This window comes from Panthera uncia, chromosome D2 (assembly GCF_023721935.1).
Source record: "Panthera uncia isolate 11264 chromosome D2, Puncia_PCG_1.0, whole genome shotgun sequence".
NCBI classification, from domain to species: Eukaryota; Metazoa; Chordata; class Mammalia; order Carnivora; family Felidae; genus Panthera; species Panthera uncia.
In genome coordinates, this window is record NC_064818.1 from 20539976 (window position 1) to 20552986 (window position 13011).

A 13011-nucleotide genomic window follows, 5' to 3' on the forward strand; every position below is an offset into this window, starting at 1 on the left:
CAGCTGCGTGGCTCAGTTGGTTAAGTGTCCAACTTCAGCTCAGGTCATGATCTTGTGGTTTGTGAGTTTGAGCCCCGCATAGGGCTCTGTGCTGACAGCTCAGAGCCTGGAGCCTGTTTTAGGTTCTGTGTCTCCCTCTCTCTCTATCTCTCTCTCTCTGCCCCTCCCCCCCTCACACTCTGTCTCTGTCTCAAAAATAAATAAACATTAAAAATTTTTTCTAAAGTAGGATTTTCTAATCTCATAATACTGAGCCATGTCTTGAGGTCATCAGAAAAGGGGAGTGCATATGTGTGACTGTACTGTATGTGCATATGGAGTGGGGACTTTGCAGCAGCTGGAGGCTGATAGAGACCAGAGGAAGAAGGGAGGACAGGCATAAGTCTTTGAAATGATAGGTGCTGTAAAGTGCAAAGAGCCATCTTGTTTAAGATTTTCTCACCTCCTCAACTTCATCACCCTCCATTTCAGTTCCTTATGTGATCTTCAGGAACTTCACACAATCTTCTGTTACATAAATTATACTTATTAGTTTAGTTAATTATAATCATTATATTTGTCTTCTCCCTTTTGTTCCACCTCTGAAAGTGTATGTTTCCAGAGGGCAAAGACCTTTATTCATCACTGAATTTCTTTTTTTTTTTTAACTTGGAAAGCAGTCTTTATTTATTTATTTATTTATTTATTTATTTATTTATTTCAATATATGAAGTTTATTGTCAAATTGGTTTCCATACAACACCCAGTGCTCATCCCAAAAGGTGCCCTCCTCAATACCCATCACCCACCCTCCCCTCCCTCCCACCCCCATCAACCCTCAGTTTGTTCTCAGTTTTTAAGAGTCTCTTATGCTTTGGCTCTCTTCCACTCTAACTTCTTTTTTTTTTTTTCCTTCCCCTCCCCCATGGGTTTCTGTTAAGTTTCTCAGGATCCACATAAGAGTGAAACCATATGGTATCTGTCTTTCTCTGTATGGCTTATTTCACTTAGCATCACACTCTCCAGTTCCATCCATGTTGCTACAAAGGGCCATATTTCATTCTGTCTCATTGCCACATAGTACTCCATTGTGTATATAAACCACCATTTCTTTATCCATTCATCAGTTGATGGACATTCAGGCTCTTTCCATAATTTGGCTATTGTTGAGAGTGCTGCTATAAACATTGGGGTACAAGTGCCCCTATGCATCAGTACTCCTGTATCCCTTGGGTAAATTCCTAGCAGTGCTATTGCTGGGTCATAGGGTAGGTCTATTTTTAATTTTCTGAGGAACCTCCACACTGTTTTCCAGAGTGGCTGCACCAATTTGCATCCCCACCAACAGTGCAAGAGGGTTCCCGTTTCTCCACATCCTCGCCAGCATCTATAGCCTCCTGATTTGTTCATTTTGGCCACTCTGACTGGCGTGAGGTGATATCTGAGTGTGGTTTTGATTTGTATTTCCCTGATGAGGAGCAACGTTGAGCATCTTTTCATGTGCCTGTTGGCCATCCGGATGTCTTCTTTAGAGAAGTGTCTATTCATGTTTTCTGCCCATTTCTTCACTGGATTATTTGTGTTTTGGGTGTGGAGCTTGGTGAGCTCTTTATAGATTTTGGATACTAGCCCTTTGTCCGATAGGTCATTTGCAAATATCTTTTCCCGTTCCGTTGGTTGCCTTTTAGTTTTGTTGGTTGTTTCCTTTGCTGTGCAGAAGCTTTTTATCTTCATAAGGTCCCAGTAGTTCATTTTTGCTTTTAATTCCCTTGCCTTTGGGGATGTGTCAAGTAAGAAATTGCTATGGCTGAGGTCAGAGAGGTCTTTTCCTGATTTCTCCTCTAGGGTTTTGATGGTTTCCTGTCTCACATTCAGGTCCTTTATCCATTTTGAGTTTATTTTTGTGAATGGTGTGAGAAAGTGGTCTAGTTTCAATCTTCTGCATGTTGCTGTCCAGTTCTCCCAGCACCATTTGGTAAAGAGACTGTCTTTTTTCCATTGGATATTCTTTCCTGCTTTGTCAAAGATTAGGTGGCCATACGTTTGTGGGTCTAGTTCTGGGGTTTCTATTCTATTCCATTGGTCTATGTGTCTGTTTTTGTGCCAATACCATGCTGTCTTGATGATGACAGCTTTGTAGTAGAGGCTAAAGTCTGGGATTGTGATGCCTCCTGCTTTGGTCTTCTTCTTCAAAATTACTTTGGCTATTCGGGGCCTTTTGTGGTTCCATATGAATTTTAGGATTGCTTGTTCTAGTTTTGAGAAGAATGCTGGTGCAATTTTGATTGGGATTGCATTGAATGTGTAGATAGCTTCGGGTAGTATTGACATTTTGACAATATTTATTCTTCCAATCCATGAGCACGGAATGTTTTTCCATTTCTTTATATCTTCTTCAATTTCCTTCATGAGCTTTCTATAGTTTTCAGCATACAGATCTTGTACATCTTTGGTTAGATTTATTCCTAGGTATTTTATGCTTCTTGGTGCAATTGTGAATGGGATCAGTTTCTTTGTCTTTCTGTTGCTTCATTGTTAGTGTATAAGAATGCAACTGATTTCTGTACATTGATTTTGTATCCTGCAACTTTGCTATATTCATGCATCAGTTCTAGCAGACTTCTGGTGGAGTCTATCGGATTTTCCATGTATAATATCATGTCATCTGCAAAAAGTGAAAGCTTAACTTCATCTTTGCCAATTTTGATGCCTTTGATTTCCTTTTGTTGTCTGATTGCTGATGCTAGAACTTCCAACACTATGTTAAACAATCATCACTGAATTTCTAAAGCTTAATAGGTACTCAGTAAAAACTCGAATGAATGAAGGGTTGAATGCACTAAACACTTCAATATATTTGCACTAAACAATATATTTGCCTTTCAATATTCTTGTAGATTAACTTGGGTTAGAAATGGGCTTTTTTTTTAGCCTGCTTTTTTGCTGTTATATGTACTTAACAACAAAAACATAGGGGTGAATTGTAAATCCAAGAGCTTAGAGTATGGCATTTGGAATATGATCATCATATAGCTAGATATGTGGTGCCATTCCATTGCTTTTATGAAGACTACATACATTTCTCTGATAAACAAGCAAAGAGTTGTAGTCTGTCAACTTTGCATCCTATCTATTTTAGGACTGCTGGTCTTTGCAGTCCGACCACAACTGTTTAAATGTCTGTCATTTCAGTCTTCATTGTCCCAAGTTGAGCCCAGAGCTACTCCTCATTCTTGGCTAAATTTCAGACTTAAAGATGGTTCCAGCGTCCACATCAAGGGCCACATAGTCCACTTCAGCCTGTTGCTGCTTCCTAAGTAAAGCACCCTGGAGATTTACAGCTTGGATACTTGTCTTAAGGAAAGATTCAGACCTTGGAAAAGGGAAGCAAGATACATCAAATGTCAGAAAAACATGAGATATTTTTGAAAGATATTGGTTCATAAATTTTAATTCCTCTTCTTTGTGACTGTGTAAAACTTCTCAAAGGAAATCTCTATATTTTGCCTTCTCTGACTTTTATCCTTATAGTTTTGTCTTTTACAGGGCATATCCATTTTTTGGTGGAGTACAAAATGATGGGTTTGCATATTTGTTTTAATGCTCCGTGAAACCAGAATCTTTACTGGTAATAGCATGCCCATGCAAGATTACATTCTTCTCTGTAAGTTACAGTGTCTAGAAGATGGGAAAGGATTATAAATAGTATACATTAATAATGCTAACTTTAAAAAGATTTAGGAATAGGAAACTTACATACTTGCAATCTTTCATTTTAGTCTCCTCTCTTAAGACTTAGTTATTCTTTCTGAAATTCAGATTTTAATTTATATGATCTATACTAAAAGGTAACATGTAATATCTGTTATATAAGAAGAAAAAAAATAAGAAGATAATGTTGAAGCCAGGACATCTTGCATAATACGTGAAACATCAATACGCATCCACACTTGGCCAAACATCCACACTTGGCCAGTGGAGTGACTTGGAATAATACTTTCGAGAATGGATTTTGCATAATATGAAGGAAGAGCTGTTCACAGATTTTTGACCCAATAATTCCACTTTCCATTGGGAAAAAATTAAAATGCCTAACAATTAGATAATATAAATTATGAATATCATGTAAATTATACATCTATTAGAAGGAATAGAATTATTAAATTATATTTTTATACTTATATTACATATACATCTATTAAATTATATTTATGAAGATCAGATATGGAGAAAAGCTTTTATTTTTCAATATAAGTAAAAAAGCAAAAAGACAATTGTATTACTGGGATTTCACGTGTGGAAAACAGAAATACATTAGATGCGGTTCTCTCTTCCTCAGCAGAGCCCCATGCTGAGCCATCCCACTTCATCTTCATCATTGTGGAGACACCTGCACTTGCTGCCTCCATGACTGAGCAGATGACATTTCGTGGCATCCTCAAGGGCCACAATGGCTGGATGACCCAGATTGCCACCACTTCCCAGTTCCCGGACATGATACTATCTGCCTCTTGAGATAAGACCATTATCATGTGGAAGCTGACCAGGGATGAAACTAACTAGGGCATCCCACAGCATGTTCTTTAGGGTCATACCCACTTTGTTAGTGATGTGGTCATACCCTCATATGGGCAGTTTGCCCTCTCAGGCTCCTGGGATAGAACACTTTGGCTTTGGGACCTCACAGTGTATACCACCACACACAGATTTGTAGGCCACACAAGGATGTGCTGAGTGGGGCCTTCTCTTCTGGTAACCCAGAACTCTCTGGCTTCCGAGATAAAACCATCAAGCAGTGGAATACTCTGGGTGTATGCAAATACACTGTCCAGGATGAGAGCCATTTGGAGTGGGTGTCTTGCGTCTGCTTTACATCCAATAGAAGCAATCCCATCATTGTCTTCTGTGGCTGGGACAATCTGGTCAAGGTATGGAACCAAGCAAACCGCAAGCTGAAGACCAATCACACTGGCCACACAGGCTACCTGAACACTGTGATTGTCTCTCCAGATGGATCCCTCTGTGCTTCTTAGAAGCAAGGATGGCCAGGTCCATGCTGTAGGGCCTCTATACTCTAGACGGTGGGGACATCATCAATGCCCTGTGCTTCAATCCTAACTAATATTGGCTCTATGTTGCCACAGGCCCCAGAATCAAGATCTGGGACTTAGAAGGCAAGGTAATTGTAGACGAACTGAAGCAGGAAGTTATCAATACTAGCAGCAAGATTGAGCCATCCCAGTGTACCTCTCCGGCCTGGTCTGTTGATGGACAGACTTTGTTTGCCTGCTACATGAACAACCTGGTGTGCATGTGGTAAGTGACCATCAGCACCCACTGGAAATATATGGCGGAGCTTTAGAAAGAAAAAATTGGTTTTCTGACTTAAAATAAATACATTAGATGCAAACTGGAAGGAAATACTTATTTTAGGAAGGTAGAATTAAATGTGACCTTTTATTTTTATTTTATTTTATTTTTTTATTTTATTTTTCCCCCTTGTAACAAAATGTAAAAAAAAATCTAAAAAGATCCTAGAAGGTCATATAATTTCTAGGAAATGACTACACAAACTACATTGAAATAAAGTTGGCAAAAACCTTAACTAAAACCTGAAATGAAAAAAACAAATGCCCATTGATTACACATAGAATTCCACTGTTAAACTTCACTTATTCTACCAATGTAAATATTTGCAACTCAGCTTTTGTGACCCTCCAGTGATATTTCCACTGTTTTCAAAAGCTGTTGAGAAATATTTGGAATTATATTTAGTACTGTTCAAGGTGTATCCAACATCACAGGAGGAAAAGGAGGGCATAGATCACATAATTAAGTAAGGGGTGTTGCATCTGGAGTTATAGTATTCCCCCTTCATAGGCCAGATCCAGGGAGAGAAGCTGATCTGGGGAACACAGGCCAATATTACTACTCTAGCTCCCCTTGGGAGACAAGGCCCTGAGGCAGAGAGGTCAATATCTGGGAAACCAGGTGGATGCCTGCAGTGGTCAGGGAGGAGACCAGCAGGTCTGCAAATGAAACTATTTTAGGGCTTTTGTTTATATGGGACAAGAAACACAATTCAGAGTATATTAAGCATGTCAAGACTATATTGGCTTATGTAACTAGGAAGTACATAATTTGTAGTTCAAATGATGTCAGCAGGATTTTTCTTTCTCTTTCTCTGTTTCCTTATATACTTTTTTAGATCAGCTTCTCTTTGTCTGTTGGCCTCTTTCTCTTACTTCATTTGGCCTTCTGCCAGGGGGTAGGCTTTGCTGAGGACTGTCTCAAGTTTATGTCATTCATCTTCGAGACACCTCCCCCAAAATAAGAACTCCAGGAGGTTCCTTTCCTATAGTATTACATGCACAAATGGTGGTTTAGTTTCCTACACACGGTGGCTGTGAATTGTACTTACAAGTGAATGTTCATTGTTCAGGATGCTGTGCCTGGGGTGCTGTGGTTGGTGAAGTAAGGGCAGTCTTTGTATCTTACTAAAAATACTGACATTAAGAATCTCTCCTATCATTAGTGAAAAATTAGCCCCCAAATAATAGAGCATTGCAAAAACTGCCATCTTTTTTAAAAACCCTGTTTGCTAACCCATGGCTTTCTATGGTATTTTAGGGAGTAAATAGAGTTAAGTGAGTAACTTGAGATATAGTTGGGAAACCATGCTATCCTTGTCTCAATATTTTTCTTTTATTTTAAACTCCCTGATTCTATAAAGTCTTCATTCCCCACCACCCCTCCCCCGTTCCTGCACTTGGTGGTTCACATGGTGACAGCAGTTTCCTAGGATGGGGCTGGGGCAGGTCATTTGTAAGTTGAGTGTTTATAAGGTGGGAACTGTCTGTACTGCATTAGTCATTCGAATCTCGGCTTTTAAGTAGGTCAGTTGTCTCTTCTCTAATGAGGGAGTACTTGTTCTCTTAACATTCTGGCAAGCTTGTTTGCTTATTTTCTTCCCTGTCCAAGTCATACTGATGAATACATCCATCTTTTGATCTTCGGGAGGTATATGGAGCAGAAGGAAACCTTGTGATTGGAAAAGAGGAACAGCAGAAGAGAGTCAGACAAAGGTAGCCAAAGTCTGTTTTAATGATTCCAAAGTGATTCAATAATGTAAAAGACACTATCATGACAGTGAGCATCATCCACCCCGTAGCCAGTTTCTGTATGAAAGAAGAATGGATGATGGCTTTCCACTCTAAAAGTTCTTCCCAGCAGATTGTTAGAAGGGCCTTGACATCCTTGCTAGTTAGTATTCCTTGGGGTTAAGACATGTAGGACTTCTGTTTGAAAAGGCAAAAGTCCAAGTGTATAGGTCACGTCTTACTCATTTTTGTACCTTCTGCACCAGCTCCAGTGCCCAGAATAGTTCATATTTAATATTTTTAGCAGATTAGTTCTAGTTATTCATTTAGTCATTCAGCATAATTCTTCAATGATGAAGATTATAAAAATAACCCTTATTGTTTATGTACTATAAGTTAGGCAATGAGCTAAGTGTTTAGTGTCCATTTTCTTAATCCTTACAACTCTATGAGATAGTTGCCATTAGTATTACCATTTTATAGGTGAAGAAGCCTAAGCTTCAAGAGGTTACGTTATTTTTTCCATGCAAATGACTGATAAATGGCACAGGCAGCACTTGTCTATAAGACACTCTGATGCTTAAAGACTGTACTTTAAATCCCAGTGCTGTGGAATGGGTAGGATGGTAAATTTTGTCATGTGTATTTTACCACAATAAAAACAATTGAAAAAAAAAATCTTTATGATCCATCCTTTCTCTTTGCTATTACTTAAGTCTGGCCAGAGGTCAGGACCAGACTAGCCACAGGCTGAATCCAGGCCAGAGTCATGGTTTTTGCCTTGAATTAGATGCAATATAAAAACTGGAAGGCTCCAAATATCATTTTCCACTTAGGAGAAATGACAATTCCAAGTCTGGGCAGGAAACTTTAAAAGGTGAGCTGGGACATCTTGTCATGCAAGAGAGTAAAGAAGTTATCAAACACCTCTTTGGGTTGTGCCAAATGACTCCGGAGCCAACCTGCAGAGGCACAGGTATATAAAATGCGAGATGATTTTGTCATCAACAAGAACTGCAATACATTAAAAACCATCATATATATTTAAATCTGTGAGTTCATAATCATAATAAAAACAATTAATTGATAACCAGGGAAGATCCTTGGGAGCTAAATCATTATTTTGAAAAGGAAAGAGTCAGGTGTTCTTCATGCCCTCCCTAAACAAAGCACACTGTTAAGTAACCAAATAATGGATAAGGGAAAGTTTCTCTTCACAGAAGTATTTTAGCTAGTAGGTAAAAATGTTTATACACACACACACACACACACACACACACACACACCGACACTACATACATATATATAATTAGTATGGTAGAAAATCACTATTCTGCAGCCTCAGAACTAGTTGAGGGGCTCCTACCCATTTTAATTGTACAATTAAGTGGCATTAGATACACTCATAATGTTGTGCAACCGTCACCACCATCCGTATCTCTACGACTTTCATCTTGTAAAACTGAAACTCTATCCTTATTAAACAATAACTCCTCTTTTCACTGACAGCTACCATTCTTCATTCTGTCTCCATGATTTTGACTAATCTAAGCCCCTCGTACAAGTGGAATCAATCAGTATTTGTCTTTCTGTGGTTGATTTATTTTACTTGGCATAATGTCCTCCAGGTTTACCCATATTGCAGCATAGTTCAGAAAATTCATTGTTTTTAAGGCTGAATAATATTCCATTGTATGAATTATCACATTTTACTTATCTATTCATTCTTCAATGGACACTTGAGTTGCTTCCACATTTTAGCTATTTTTTTTAATGTTTACTTATTTTTGAGAGACAGAGACAGAGAGAGACAGAGAGTGAACAGGGGAGAGGCAGGGAGAGAGGGAGACACAGAATCCAAAGCTGGCTCCAGGCTCTGAGCTGTCAGCACAGAGCCCAATGTGGGGCTTAAACCCATGAACCAAGAGCTCATGACCTGAGCCGAAGTCGGATGCTTAACTGAGCCACCTAGGTGCTCCCACATTTTAGCTATTGTGGATAACGCTGCTCTGAACATGAGTGTGCCAATATATTTTTGAGGCCCTGTTTTCAATTCTTTTGGTGTATATCTAGAAGTAGAATTACTGGGTTATATGGTAATTCTATTGTTAATTTTTTGAGGCACCTTTATTCTCTTTTCCACAGCATCTGTATATTCCCATCAAGAATACAGAATGTTTTCATGGGCTCTTGGGTGGCTTAGTCGGTTAAGCATCTGACTTGGCTCAGGTCATGATCTTGCGGCTCGTGGGTTCAAGCCCCATGTTGGGCTCTGTGCTGACAGCTTAGATCCTGGAACCTGCCCCTCTTCCGCTCTCTGCCCCTCTTCCGCTCACGCTCTGTCTCTGTCTCTGTCTCTCTCAAAAATAAATAAACATTAAAAATAATTAAAAATAAAAGAATGCAGAATGGTTTCAATTCCTCCACATGCTCTCCAACACTTGTTATTTTCTGCGATTTTCTGGCATTGTTATCCAAAATGTAGTAATTGGTGTGAGGTTGTATCTCATTATAGTTTTTTTTTTCAATTTTGATTCCAGTATACTTAACATAGAGTGTTATATTAGTTTCATGTGTACACTATAGTGATTTAGCAATTCCATAGGTTACTCAGTACTTACCAAGACAGGCTCTCCCAGGTAGGCTCCGTGCTGCCAGCACAGAGCCCGATGCAGGGCTTAAACTCACTGTGAGATCATGACCTCAGTTGAGATCAAGAGTCAGACATTTAACTGACTAAGCCACCCAAGTACCCCAGTGACTCTTTTCTTAATGTTTTTTTTTTTAATTTGTTTTGAGAGAGAGAGAGAGAGAGAGGGAGAGAGAGAGAGAGAGAGAGAGAGAGAGAGAGGGAATGAGCAGGGGAGGGGCAGAGAGGAGAGCACATGAGGATCCAAAGCACCACTAGTGCAGAGGCTGATGCAGGGTTTCAACTTAAGAACTGTGAGATCATGACATGAGCCAAAACCAAGAGTCAGGCGCTTAACCAACTGAGCCACCCAAGCACCCCAAGATAAATGTCTCTCAGTCCCCATCATCTATTTCACCCATCCCCCTACCCAGCTCTCCTCTGGTAATCATTAGTTTGTTCTCTATAGCTAAGAGTCTGTTTCTTGGTTTGCCTTTTTCTCTCTTTTTTTCCCCCTTTGCTCATTTGTTTTGTTTCTTAAATTCTACATAAGAGTAAAATCATGTGGTATTTGTCTTTCTTTGACTGACTTATTTTGCTTACCACTATCTGAGATCAAGAGTTGCACACTCTACCAACTAAGCCAGCCAGGCGCCCCATACCACATCTTCTTTATCCATTCATCCATCAGTGAATACTTGGCCTCCTTCCATAATTTGGCTATTGTAAATAATGCTGCAATAAACATTGAGTTATGTATATATTTTTGATTAATGTTTTCATATTCTTTGGGTAAATACCCAGTAGTGGAATTACTGGATCATATGGTGGTTCTATTTTTAATGTTTTGAGGAACCTCTATAATGTCTTCCACAGTGGCTGCAACAGTTTGCTTTCCCACCAACAGTGCATAAGTGTTCCTATTAGTCCATATCCTTGTCAACACTTGTTTCTTACGTTCTTGATGTTAACCATTCTGACAGGTATGATGTGATATCTCATTGTGGTTTTGTTTTGCATTTCGCAGATGATGAGTGATGTTGAGCATCTTTTCATGCATCTGTTGGCTATCTGTGGGTCTTCTTTGGAGGAATGTCTGTCCAAGTCTTCTGTTCATTTTTAATAGGATTATTATTATTTTGGGGGGTGTTCAGTCATATAAGTTCTTCATGTGTTTTGATACTAACCCTTTATCTGATATGTCATTTGCAAATATCTTCTCCCATTCCATAGGTTGCCTTTTAGTTTTGTTGATTGTTTCCTTTGCTGTGCAGAAGCTTTTTATTTTGATGTAGTCCTAATAGTTATTTTTGCTTTTGTTTCCCTTGCCTCAGGGGACCTATCTGAACAAGTTGCTATAGCTGATGTTAGAGAAATTACTGCCTGTGCTCTCTTCTAGGATTTTTATGGTTTCAGGTCTCACATTTAGTTCATCCATTTTGAATTTATTTTTGTGTTTGGTGTAAGAAAGTGGTCCAATTTCATTCTTCTGCATGTAGCTCTCTGGTTTTCCTGGCATCATTTCTTGAAGAGACTGTCCTTTTCCCATTGGACATTCTTTCTTGCTTTGTTGAAGATTAATTGACCATATAGTGGTGGGTTTATTTCTGGATCATCTCTTCTGTTCCATTGATCTGTGTGTCTATTTTTGTGCCAGTATCATACTGTTTTGATTACTACAGCTTTGTAATATAAATTGAAATCCAGAATTGTGATGCCTCCAGCTTTGCTTTTTCTTTTTCAAGGTTGCTTTGGCTATTTTGGAAGTCTTTTGTGATTCCATGCAAATTGTAGGATTGTTTGTTTTAGTTCTATGAAAAATGCTGTTGGCATTTTGATAGGGATTGCATTAAATGTGTAGATTGTGGGGCACCTGGGTGGCTCAGTTGTTAAGCCACTGACTTAGGCTAAGGTCATAATCTCGTGGCTGGTGAGTTTGAGCCCCATGTGGGGCCCTGTGCTGTCAGCTCAGAGCCTGCAGCCTGCTTCTGATTCTGTGTCTCCCTTTCTCTGTGTTCCTCCCCTGCTCATGCTCTGTCTCTTTCAAAAATAAATAAACATTTGAAAAATATGTAGATTGCAAGGGATGGTGGGGGAGCAAACAAGGTGGCTGAGGCTGCTGCCTCCACCTGCCAGAACTTTCCTGTTGGCCAGAGCTGGAGGGACCAGGGGACTAGGAGGACCTCAGGCGTGCATCAGCAAGCCTTCCATCAGGGTCACTAACTCGCCAGTAGCATGCTCTAGGAGCACCATGCTGCGTGCGCTCGCTCCTCCACCTGTGTTTCTTTGTGTGCTCCTCTAGGAAGCACATTCTCTAGTGTCCTGGCTGACAGGGCTATGGGCGTCAGGGCAGTGGCCTGGCTGTTCCTCTGGGAGGTGGCTGGGCTCACTGGCATACCAGCCACAGCCTACACTGCTATCTCCCACTGACCCTGGCATAAGGACCCTTGCTCTGAAATTATTTTGAATAAGTTTTGAAAGATGGGTCCCATAAAGACCTTTTAATAACAGTGAAATTTGGAGAAATTGTTGAGGACTGATGGATCTGCCAACTCTTAATTAAACAGTACATCCTGGACTTTTTGTGGATCATATGAGTTAGCTTCATTATGACAGAGAAACATAACAGAGGCAATGATGGTTTCAGAAAATTTTAATATAGGAGCTCCCAATTAGTAGTCCAAAAAATCTAAAGTTCTAATATATGCCAGACAAGACTCACAATGTATTGTTGCCAAGCTTTTTCACCTGTGCACTATTGCTATCATCGGCCATGTAGTAAAGATGGAAAAACCTTTATTGTAGTCAATAACCTGGATTTATCGATGTATTGTCACCAAGAATTTCCAATACGAAATGCTGGGCTCAGTCCGAAGTGGCAGTTCCTTGTGCCTTGAAGAATAAGGACATCTGCCAAAGGAGCAATCTGAAATCTAGATCAGTATATAAGGATGTGGCTTTACAGGTTCCAGTGAGACCGGCCCTACACACCTCTTCAGTAGGTTCTGTGACTCTGCTCATTACCATCCCATGTTCTACTTCAGTCCTTGTGGCTGTTTTCAAATATGCTCATTTCCCCTGTAAGCTATATGGAGTTAAATGCTTTCCATAAACCAAAATAAGACCTATTTACTTATCTTCATTTCGGTTAGGAAAAGGAATTGTTTTATGGATTAGAGACAAATTATTCTCATTTTGTGAGTAGAAACACTTTAATTTCAGCTAAAAATGGAGAAAATCCTCACAAACAAGAATAGATAATTTGAAAGAAAAAAAGAAAATGTGTAGATTTCTTTGGGTAGT

General features: G+C 39.5%; 2 pseudogenes; both read left to right on the plus strand.

Annotated features, from left to right (window-relative positions):
* The first annotated feature begins 4386 nt into the window (after positions 1-4386).
* On the plus strand, positions 4387-5012 carry LOC125933245 (receptor of activated protein C kinase 1-like; annotated as a pseudogene).
* Positions 5013-11794: 6782 nt separating this feature from the next.
* LOC125933107 (phosphatidylinositol-glycan biosynthesis class X protein-like) lies at positions 11795-12830 on the plus strand (annotated as a pseudogene).
* The last annotated feature ends 181 nt before the right edge of the window (positions 12831-13011 follow it).